At 39.3% G+C, this 12,548-nt stretch overlaps 1 protein-coding gene across 3 annotated transcripts in view; it reads left to right on the plus strand.

The window, feature by feature from the left end:
• Window positions 1–12,548, plus strand: part of LOC117600812 (dystrophin, isoforms A/C/F/G/H) — a 346,950-nt gene that overhangs the window by 325,894 nt on the left and 8,508 nt on the right. The window lies entirely within an intron of this gene.

Below are 12,548 nucleotides of genomic sequence, written 5' to 3' on the forward strand. Positions count from 1 at the left end.
AACGGGTAAATGGGGTTCGTCGAAGGGGAAAAAATCGAGTGTTTGACGGCTTTAAAAGCTCGAAAATTTGTTCAAGATCGGTTCGATTTGCCTTGAAATTATGGCGCTTCGAGGGTGCTATTTCTTCATGAAGGATGCTCTTTTAAAAATCAATTAATCACCCCTTACATCGCAACCCTTAATTACATACTAATCTAAAAATAGAAATACTGCGATATTTTTTCAAATATTCTAACATTCTATATGACATTTTTCTGTATTCTTATTCAAAGTATCTCTTTCGAAGGGAATCTCTCTATGGAACATAAACGCAGGATCGCGATGCATTTTCAGTCCGAGATTTTCTCAAGAATCTCGGGGACATCGATTCGCGAGCTGGTAAGGTCGGTGTTTAGCATAAACCGTGCGGGAGGAGTATCGGCATCGTTTCGCGGACGTTTTCATGCGGATCCAACGTTTGTTATTATTCCCTTAGAAAGTACTCGGGCGGAAGTAAAACGGAGAACGTTTCAATATCTCGGTGGAATGTTACGCGTTTTATTGCCGTCGTGGAATCTCCGTGGCTCCGGTTAAGTGCTAAAATATTGCGAGTACTTTCTCCCAGCGACGTTTCACAGCGAAATATCAGCATTGTCGTGGCTCGTACATGCAAGTGCAACGACCTGCCATTGCGTATCGCAGCTTTGAAACTTGCCATGACACTTTGGTCCGCTTAAAACTCGAATATCGATGCAGCGAGTTGATGCTCGTAAACAGACGCGTTATTTCGTTCGATTCGCGCCATCTTTATCGATGATCGAAAGGAAGAGAAACGTGTAGGCAAACGGTTTCATCGTGGCAAAATCGACGAGACGAAAAACATCGTTTTTTTATCATTTCTATAGAACTGCGATCAATTGTCACGGTATTAAATTCATTTTACACTGCAACTTTTAGAACTTCAAAAGGTAAAGTTTAATGAAAATGACTATCCGAACTTCTCCTTAATTTTCTTAGTTCTGTGACTGAGATTGGCTGGTTGGTGGATTAAATTGCGGATCGGGCTGAAATTTGTGCATTGTTCCCTTACGGACTTCAATCAGGGCATTTCATAGCGAGGAGCTACTTGTAATTTAATACAACACTTAATTAAACTACGGTTAATGAACATATAACGTGACGTTAGTTTGACAAATTTGACAAAGGTATGAACTTTCAAAATGAACCACATATTCACTTGATACAAACTACTATGATTTAAAATGTAGAACTTGAATAATTTATTTAACAAATATGTATAAATTTTGGGGAAAAATTTTTGCAATTTTCCAGAATGAATTTCAATGAATTATGAAACCTTTCGTATCCAATTTCATATCACAAGTTTATTTGATACGCGATCGTACAGTGTCCATTCGGAGAGCTAGAATCAAATGATCATTAGAGCAATTAATTACTACATTCACAGTTAGCGACTAGCTAAGCGGTCAGTAGTTACACACAGAATCGCGTTAAGAGTGTCCGATTTCAAAAGTCCTTCCAACTTGTATTACAACGAGAGAGGCGAGCGGTTCGTTCCAGATTTACACTGCAAAAATGCTCACGAGCAGATTTTTACCAACGAAGTAGAGCACAAGTGTTGTTGCGCCGCGTTCTAAATATTTATTCTTGGTACTCTTCCAATTTCTCTTTCGTCACTTTAAAAACGTACATTTTATTTTGAAACCCAATAAAAATTTATCAATTGAAAATCAATGGAAACAAATAAAAAAATTCTTAAAAATTAAGGTCACTAATTACAAATTAACAAAGGTGTTATTTTTTAAATCACCAAATCAATTCACGAATTCACTTTAAGTTCACAATTTGAATCATGCAAAGCTCTAATAGCGCGAATCGTTTTGTCGAAGTTTCTGTTAGAAAAACAGTATCAAAACGAGAATTCAAAGTCAATTTCGAGTCTTGTGAGGCATTCACGTGGCTCATCCGAGAGGAAACCGTGGCGTAACGAGAAAACAAGAGGCATAGTCAGAACTGGCGACGAGTCAGAAGGCAGCTGGTCTGTACGGTTCTACGGCGGGGAAGGGAGAGAATTTTAATGGGGCAGCAGGGCTGCTCTTTTCAATGGGAAAATTGTACCGGAAGTCTCCGCGGCGGTGGAGCGAACGCAGGGGTTAAAGACCCATTAAGTACGCCGCAATCTCGTCCTGCGTCGCCCTCTGTTATCTACGCGACGGAAAAGGACGGTGGAAACGGGCGACGGGGTGAAAGGGCACAGGGTTCAAGTGTAAAATGCGCTCGGGTCAGCAAAAATTGCCCGCTGAACTTGCGCACACCTCGCGAAAGTAGGTTCGACCGGTGTAGGTGTCCATTCTTTTTCCATTAACCGTTGCTTTGCGCGCTTTGTTTCTCATTGGCCCTCCTTTCTTTCACCATGTTTGGTTAGACCGTGCTTTCTTTAAATTCTTTGTAATGCGTTGTTTTGCTTTTAAATGATCCCCGAGTTTGGTACTTTTCATGGTAAAATAAGAAAAACTTGACGTGTGTAATCAGACATATTAAAACGTACACCAATTAAGGAAACGATCATTAATTTTCATAATTAAGCATTTCTTCTTCTTTTTTCTATTATGATAATCAAAGTGTTCGATATTTCAATGTTCCATTTAAATATTTTTCACGCGAGATATCGTATCTGGTACAAACGATGTTCCAAAAATATACGATACGGATGGTTTAAAATTTTCATTTGAAAAATAAAAATAAAGTGCTGGGTAAAACTGAACCGCGAAAGTTCGACGTAACCGTGCCGCTTTGTCGAAATCACATGCATGATGCGCTTTTCACGAAGCTGGCCAAAGTTCGACTCTCAGGAAGTCGTCCCAACGCTGTCGTGTAAAACACACATTTCTGGAAACTGAATTTCTCGACGAGAGGTAAACAGTCGAGATCCCATGCGACCCTCTACCGCTCTGTTCGGTAAAAAGTTTCAAACACCAACATGCATTTGCTACGCAATTTAATATAATAACGATGTTGTATACGAGGGAAGAAATTGAAGTGCAGGTTCAGGGTACAAGTGTTTATTCTGGTTACTTTGCTCAATTTCTTAAACGAATTATTGGAAAAATATTGTAGAATATAGGAAACGTGTATGATAAAGAATCTGAAATTAAATTTAAACTTAGTCATATGTTGGGTCGGTGAAAAGCGAATTTGGCTATTGGAAAATTAATCTGGAGGATGCTAATTTTTACCTTGGAAAATATTACCAAGTATATTTAAATTTAAAATAATTCAGAGCTTAGAAAATAATTTGCTATTTTAAGGGTTCACTGTTCAATGATTATTCATTGTCAATTTTGATTTGATTCAGTTTCCCGAAATTATCACTCAAAAAATCGATTAAACAACCTTCCGTAATATTACAAGGGTCGTGTGAAACTAATTTGTATCGTATCTTTAATTAGCGTCATCAATTGCCATGCAACATATATAGATATATGCCCAGAGTAAAATAATTTCTTCCTCTCCAACCCTTTGTTTCCAGTATACATATACCAATTGTACGCTGTTAATTTGTTCGTAAAATTTGACGAGTTTATTTATTTTTTTTTTTTTTTTTTTTTTTCAGTTATTGTGAAACGTGTAGCTCGTTACGGTTTGCTCAATTATTTGTAACGATGTGTGACTCAGCTTGTTGGGGGGAAAATGAAAGAGACAAATTGGATACTTGGTGTGTGTACATTGCTGTTATAGCATAGTGAATTGTAATTATAGCATGTAGAGTTATTTTGTTCAGTCGCTACTTCCTTTAGATAAGGATCTTTCTAACATACATTAATGACTGTGTTTTTTATGAGCGGTAATGGTGCACTAGGCAATCATTTAATGATAATTAAATAGAGCTGCACTTAAGCGTTCTAAATAAAATAGTATTAATGGAAATTCATTACCAGTTTCAATATATTCAATGAATTAAATTTATTGAACTAATTGATAATTAAAAATATTTTTGATTTAATATTCCATTTATCCAATCTTTGAGAATAAATTGTGAATAAATTGAATAAATATTATAAATACAATCTGTGGTTATTTCACCCACAATTTGTTTCCAATTATTAATTAAATAGAATATTAAATCAAGCATACTTTTAATTACCATCCATCAACGTCTCGCCCATTAATTATAAAGTCCGTTCAATCATGAATTATAACTTTCATCAATAAGAAACAATAATCGAAAATTGCAATTCTTATCTTTATTTAAAACGATTCGACGGTTCTTAGATCGTTTTATCGAAGGAAATAATCGCGAAGAACAAATTCTCCTGAAGGTTACTTTATTCCATTCGAACGAAGCGGCGAGGAGGGAAGCTTTAATTATCGCGTGTTGATCAATCAGCTCCCTCGTAGACGCTGAAGCTCGTTACCGATTTTCCGCGTTATTTCACAATTCTGCAAAAATATATTAACGATTAATCGATGTCGCGCAGCTGCGGAACTTTCCGGCCGAGCGGAGGCCGTTCGACGCGGAACCCGTTAACCGTGAAATTAATTTGCCGGACGACGCGAGATTTTAATTACGTTTGGTAATGATCACGCGCGCTCCTCGCCCCGTAACCGCAGAAACGTCGAAGTAATTAAGTTCCGCCCACGCTCCGCTCGTGAAAGACGCGTCTCCGCTCACGAGATTTCTTTATATCCCGACCGTTCTACAACCGCGACGAGCGTCTTTCCCTTTTCTTTTCTTCGTGGCCTGTTCCACATCCATCTTGACCCTTTTCCCGTATCCACAGATCCCGTTTTCTTGAAAAGGAACGAAAGCTCGCGCGTGTAACCGTCTGCTCGAAAATTCATACCCGTACGACAGCTCTTCTATCCTCGTTTATTATCCAATTTTGCTAATAATTAACACAGTGCCAGAACAATAAATTTGGAAGTTCGAGGCTTTAACCCTTCTAAACATCTCTGATGAGCATCCAAACTTCTCTAATTAATTCTATAGACTCGCGTAAGATCTTGGTAGCAATCACGTATCACGGTTAACCACGGTCATCGCGATTGTAAACCAGCCTGAAGGGTGAGCAACAGCGATCCGGCTTGTCCCGTAATCACGGCGTTGCGTTAACAGAGGCGTGATAATTATTGTTACTGTATGCCGGCAGCCTTGTTATAAGCTTCGCCGAGCGTCGGATGCAAGGAACAAGAAGGGGTTTCAGCAGAGCTGCTGATCTCGTAGACAATTGCGCGTAATTAACAGTACGGGCCAAAGCTCGTCGTCGTTGCGGGACGAACGTGGCATATCGGTGGCTGACTGTGTACCGCCGCCTCTCATCCCTAGATACTATCGCGGAAATTGCACTTACCGTTTCTCCGTCTGCTAATCCGATTTCCACAGGCTGAATCCGCGAGCGGAGACGACTCCGCGCCGAGGATCCTAACCGCGTTATACCCTTGCTTGTTATGACGAGCAACCGAGGGAGGTGCAATCGGATAATTTTACTGAAACGTTACTTCGACATCCAATTGCACTTTATAGGTCGCCTGCGAGGTGTGCACGGTACTTTAGGTTCTGGGTGAAAGAAGGAATTGTAATGGATTCTGTCGGGTATTGTGGGAAAGCACATAGTTTTGCTTCGAGGAGATTGTTTGCCGAGTTAAGACTCGCTTCGGTGCAATGTAGGCTTCCTTTAGAGAGGATCTCCCCATCATTTGCCTTTGATTTGGGAATTAACCTAGGTTAGTGCTAGATCTAGGTCCTGTACACTAATTTCTGCACTTCCTCTTTATTAATTAATAATTTAATACTTTCAAATGCAATGTAATATTTGTAAGAATATCTAGTTCACTATTTGTACATAGGAACTAGGAGAAATATGTGAGTTAGGTTCACATAGAGCAGCTGACACCTAGGGACAGATGGTAGGACAATGAAAAAGGGTTGAGTGAGTTTGTATCGCCTAAGCCTTTGAGTTGCCCTCTTGCTGGTGGCTTTGAAGAATGCTTATCCGTGTACAATTTAGTAGGGCGAAGTCTGAAACTGCGAACCTTGCAGGGTTGATTATGAGAGGGGATTGTTGAGAACACCTGTTCAGTGTTTTATGATATCGCTTTATTTTCAAAACAAATAAGTTTCTTCGCAAAGGTTACTTATAAAAATTTACAATAAATTAAAAAAATTTGTAACTAATTCAAAACGTCGACAAATTTTCCCCTTCTCGAACACCATAACGATGATAAAGGTTCTCGCATAAAAAATTGTCTCGTCCGTCCATCAGATATCCTTCAAGATAATTGCATGATACTCCATTCTGTAGACTGACTTCGTCCAAGCTCGGTCATCATTCAAAATGATAGGGGAGTGTACAAAGCGGATAGCACGTGGTAAATTAATTAACTGAAAGCCGCGGAACGTTAAGTTTCGCGCACTTAATCGGACGCGGACGAGTCAGTTTAACAGACAATCGGGCGTAATTAACACCGCGACGTCGTTGGGAAACAAGCCACTACGCGAAGCGTATCAGTATACCCGTGCCCTCCCTCATGTTGGAGAGATACAATCACGGAAATTGCTCTTACCGTCTCGCCGACTGTTAATCCGATTCCCGTGTAGCATTCTCTACCCGTGGCCGCGACTAAGTCCAGATGACTGATTCCAGATAAGAAGTAGATGACCGCTTACAGATAAGGGAACACGATACAACGTTGCTATAGCACGTGAACGTTTGCGGACAATTCTGTCCTCCAAGTTAGCTTGCCTATGATGCTTCATTTTTCATAGTTACCGACAATGGTAACATCTAAATATCCATTTGCAAAATTAACAATTTCCCTTGAAATTTATGGAAAAGAAAATAATTTGAAATTTATCCCGAGGACTTTTTCCATGTCAGGGTGTTAAGATATTAAACCAAAGCATATATAATTTCCATGGCTAGGATATATCAACGTTAATACGCATTTATTGCGTCCAAGGGGTGATATTAAGATCGTCAGCTTGGCGTCGTCAGTGCGGCGTCACCTTTGGACATTAAACGAGAAAACGATCCTCGTAACGTCGATATTGCGGCGGGTCTTCCCATGATATCACCAGGGAATCGTGTTTATCACCAGGGTGTTGGCTGTTTGAGCATCCTCGCCTTTGAGCCTGACCGTATCCTGCCGATTAATTTCATTATCATCCGTTATTCTCGATAATACTTTAGGGTTTCATTTCTAGAGCCATTGTGCTACGAATTTTATGTTCCTCAGGTGTAGATACCTTTGAGGATGAATAATTATTGATAATTTTAGAAATTTTAATCGTGTATTGAAATGTCTTCATCTTTATTATTTGGAGAGATAATTTTCAGGTTCATTGATCGATTTATTCTCCCTGGAGATTCTTATACCGAGGTTGCAGCGCGTCGAACGATAAATCCAATTAAACATTTATTCGCGAATGCTTCTATCAGTTTTGCATTCGGTCTGAAACAGCGAAATATCAGGGTTCCCGATTGCCCCTCGGGCAACGAATAAAAATAGAAGCACGTGGAATAAACGCGTATACGCATTCGTGAGTATCTCATTTTATCGTGTTCATAGCGTAATATAAAGTGTATCAGGTTAAATGTATGCAATATTCAGAAATTTGTATCGCGTTCGGAAAAAAGAACACGCGCGTGATACTCTAATTTCAGTCATTATCGTTCATAATTATATGAACAAGTAAACCCGTGCGCAAATTGAGCTTCCTATTCAATAAATATTTTTAGTATAAAATTAACAGGGGAATTGATCTATGCAGCAAAAAATAAGCGTTCCCATTTCAAAAAACGATGCAATTGTTAATTGCACAGGCAATGTTTGCACTTTAAAAAATTTGAGGGCCTAAATTCCTCCTGTGGCATTTTTTCATGAATGGCACTAATAAGAGAGTTATGACCCTCTGTATCTCCTTTTCTTTTTTATATAAAATTTTTTGTATTCGTGTCCTCTCTATTATTACCTTATTACCTTTTTAATTGTCCGACTAATTTAAATCCACTAATTTCGATTTGTTAACCATCCTTTGGTAACCAAATAATTAATGAAGAAGTTGCCATAGAAACTAGGAATGCTTTTCAATCATAAGGAATTGTGATTTGCAATACTGTTGAATCAGTAGACAGTCTTCAGATTGATAAAAATATTTCGCGGCTCGCAAATGCATTTCCACCGGATATGTATTTTACGCGGGCAGACGAAGCGGAAAGTATTCTTGTCCGTTCTCGCGCGAAATTCCATTGTACCGACAGATGCTCTTAAAGCATGGGATCCGTTTGGAATATGTTTCCCTGAATAGAGTTCGATCGAAGTATCGCCACTTGATATTTCTTCGAGAAATATCCTGGTGAAAAATGCGATACTGTCCGGGAACTTAAAATGATGATGCACTTGCGAACAGACAGCTTTCAAACAACCATATGAAATTTTCAGTATATTGAAACGTGTTTGTTTTATTATAATTTTCGTCGACCTTTCGGACGGACTCTTGATGTCTATAGGAAAGCATTTATTTAGCAACGATCACTGGCCGTCAGTAACCTATGCATTTTTCAATCTTTTTAATCTTCTTTTCATAATAATTTTATATAACGGTGTTCTTCACCAAAGGTTCCTTAAATCCCTGTACCTTCGTGGCACTGTTTATTTATATCGGCTCACCGTTTTCACGGGCAGTGACTTTCTTCGAGACAAGAATCAAATCCTCTTGGCAGCGGATTTTAAGATTCCTCTCACACGCTTTGTACGCTTCGACCAGTCACGCCCGTGCTCGTGAGCTTCGGACTTTGTTCATTCAAGTTCCGCGAACCGGTCGACTTCGAGGTATTTGTTAATGGTGGAAATGAAGAATGGTTCTCGATCAACGATTCGTTTTAAACTGGCGACCCGTTACCGTAATACATGCAAATAATCGTGATAATTCGTGGAACGATTACGCTTACAAATTATCCGTTCGTTTGTTGCTGCGTCGCACCGGTTAATTATACCCTGCAAATTTATCTACGCGAGCAGGTTTAATGAATTTATCCTCTTGTACCGCGACTAAAATATCCCCTTCGTTAATTCTGTTCGGGGAGGATGTTTTCAGGAACCTCTGCATAAAGCACTGCTGAACTGGCTTGATTAATTAGAATGGTAGACACCGTAACAAGCACAATAACTAACTCTTTTTCTAGTCTCTCGATGGTGTATACTGATTCTTTTTGTTCTATCTTTCAACCGGTTAATAGCGTGTTAAAGACCATTGATTATTATGCATTGCCTGTACCGATGCATTATACTCAGGCTTTGCAGACGGCTATATTGCTTAGCATGAGATTCTTCGACACTGATGATTTAAATTTATTCTCTCACAGCATTACACTCTTCTTTTACAAAATTCTAATTCTTCTAATTTTTCAAGTGCATTAGAAAATAATTTGCTACCCGAAATTCAAGGCTCTTGAAAATTTTTCTTCATTTTAAATATCAAGCACTCATTAACATTAATTACTTCAGTTTATTTTCATTTTGTTGTACTTTGTCATCTCGTATTATTCAATCGTTGCATAGTTTCCGGTCATAGGTCACGAGGAATGTCTCTCGGGCTTCTCTCAGCTGAGAAATAAAAGATGAAAGAAAGATTCTTCTTCTTGTTTTATCCAAGCAATCGATGGCACGCGGATCGAAATCACAGGGAAAACGTTAAGGTGAAGGTCTAGGGTAGTTCGGTGAGGCTACGAGGCCAGATTTATAATAGATGCACATGGCGTGCTGCCAACGACGAGGCGCCACAATATTGCCGCTTAGTCACCTCGGTCAGGACTCCGCTTTGTCCCTCTGTTTGGCGACGTAATAAATAACAGAAACGACCAAGAGAAAACTGAATATTTATGAAGGAATTCGGTGGCCGTCTCGGTTATACCTTTCTTCTTTTATCATTTCTTTGATACAAAACCGTCGTATCAACTCAATCATTGTCATTGTATCTATTTCGCAGTTGGAGAACCATCAAAACACCACAGTTATTATTTTTTATTTTCATATAAAAATAAAGTCCGACTGGTGAAAAATTTCTAAATTTATAATTGAATTTTACCAAATCATTTTTAAATTGAAATGTGACCCCTTTTAATTTCGTACTTGATAGTTTCGAATGGAAGACACGATTTTTCAGCGGAATCCCAGCAAGAGAAAATTGCGCTAATTATCGAACGAGTGATGCAACGACAAAGCGAGTATCGGACGGCGCCAGACAATTAGCTTGGTAAATTCCTCGAAGAAGTTCGCCAGGAGGTGGCTTGGGACTTAGGACGGAGAGAGGAGAGAGAAAGCATGGCCGAGTTAACTTTAATTGCCCGGTTGGCTACATAATAAATGACATTGCAGACGGCCAAGCTGGAGGAAAAATTGTTTCGTCGTCCGCCTCCTGGAACTCCTTCTTTTTTCATCCGTCTGTTTGCTGGAACGATATCGTAGCGCTGCTTCGGGAAAAGCAAGACTTATCGATGGCTTTGTAATCTTATTTTCACTTGTACATTCATCTTGAACGCAACATTCGACGTTCCTAACGGAATTTATTGCCGGAATTAGATCTTTCTCTGGTGTCTCTCCCGAGGCGACGATTCTATGTCACACATTCTGTTGCCATAATTTATCCTCGTCGTTTATTTTCTCAGATATACAAAGTTTGAGTTATAGAGGGTTAAATTTCTTAATGTACAAATTTGAGAAAAGGTGCATCTCTGCGGATTATTGTTTAAACCCCTTTAATTAGTTAATTTCTTGATCCTAATTGCATAGCTTAGAAACTTCCTGGAGAGTACCAAGTTTTTACGAAGTAAGATCTTTATCCCTCGAAACAAGCGTTCTCGAGAAGGTGCAGAAAACGTGGACAACAAATAAATTCTATCCGAAAGAAAAGTTAGTATTTCTGGAGTTGGTTTTGTGTTGAAATTGTTTATCCCCATTCTCTCGGTCCCGTTACGACAGTCTTTTGCTTTTCCCTGACACTGTTCCAACCGCAGGTGTCAATAAACTTAATTAGTAGTGCACTTAGCGTCCCCGTAAAGTCGACCACTCACCGCGGTGGTGTGTGCAAATAAAGTCTTGGACAGAATTCGCGTTTCATTTTATAAACTTGATTCATTCTAGGGCAGAATTGTACAATTAAACGAGCAGATAATTTCTTTTTAATTAATTTATTTCATTTTAACTGGTGACATTAGAAATTAAATAATTAAAAAATTTAAATAAAATAGGACTATAATGATAATTTGAAGTAGCAAGGTAATTAATTTTCAAACGTAGTAATAGTGCCTTTTCTTATTTTTCTAATTACTTGTTCACCTATTATTAATTATCTACAGGACAATCAATGTGTTAATGATCAAATGTTCATCAATCGTTTTCCAAGAAAAACTGTTTCAAGCATTGAATTTCCTTCGTCGACCCTCTGACGAGTTCACTTTATGCGTCGTTGATGATTCGAGCGAACTTCCGGGATCGACTTTTCTTCCGCGGCTTTTTCTTCGCTTTTCCGCTTTAAGAACGCGCGCCGGATGCCGAACAAGCACCGCTTAAAGTACTTTCATAGCGGGACGACTAATTAGAGCGATTTAACGTCCATCGTCGACGTTTATTTGGAATGCAAATGCAGACTTCCACCAACCCCTTTACCCTGCTGTTCACCTTTTTCCTTCCTTCTTTTCTCCTTCCACACCAGCCTCTATTTTTTTCTCTCGCTATCCTTCCTCTCTCTATTTTTTCCCTCTACGTTCGCCTCTTTGCTTTCGCCCTCTCCTGCCATTCGTCCTGCCCTATTGTTTCGCGATTCTCTGTTCTACACTCTTCATTTTACTATTCTTCCCTTCTATCGTGCCTTTCTTGCACCCCTCCACCATTCCAACGAGACGGATTATTCGGGAATTTTTCAAGCCACCCCCTCGACGAAGGGTGTTCTTAACCCTAAAACGCGGATTTACGAGTTCTCGTTGATACCTGAAATTTTTCCCTCGTCGAGGAATTTTTGATAAGAGAATAGATGTGCCGAGCTTGCCAGACCCGAGAAAAAGAGCTTTTGATATTTGATAATCGTCAGAAAAGAATGTAACACCTCTAATATTTTAAGACTTAACTTCCCCTTCTTTTATACGATAGTTAAAAATAGAATTTCCATTTTAAGATAAGTACTACACAAATAGATAATCCCGACAAAAATAGGGTGCAAATCCTTGACGATCGTTCTTCCCAATCCATTCCATTCCGTTTCCAACTTACAACCCCTGTTTTCAGTGCCGAGGTTCGACCACGAAGAGGCAGCGACTTAACCAGAAAAGCGAAGAACGCTCGACGAAGAGGGGTTGCGATGGTTGAATGGGGGGTAATCGAATGAATGAAAAGCGCGGCTGAATGCTTTTGGGTCGTCGGAACAGTCTGAAAGGGATGTTAGGTGTTGTTTAAGGGTTATTGTTGCACCCCTTTTGTCCTGCCAGTTCATGATGCAGTCTGTGCCTCACGGTTCCCCTGTTAAATATAATTTATCCGAGTGGAAAAAAAGG

This window comes from Osmia lignaria, chromosome 16 (assembly GCF_051020975.1).
Source record: "Osmia lignaria lignaria isolate PbOS001 chromosome 16, iyOsmLign1, whole genome shotgun sequence".
Lineage (NCBI taxonomy): Eukaryota > Metazoa > Arthropoda > Insecta > Hymenoptera > Megachilidae > Osmia > Osmia lignaria.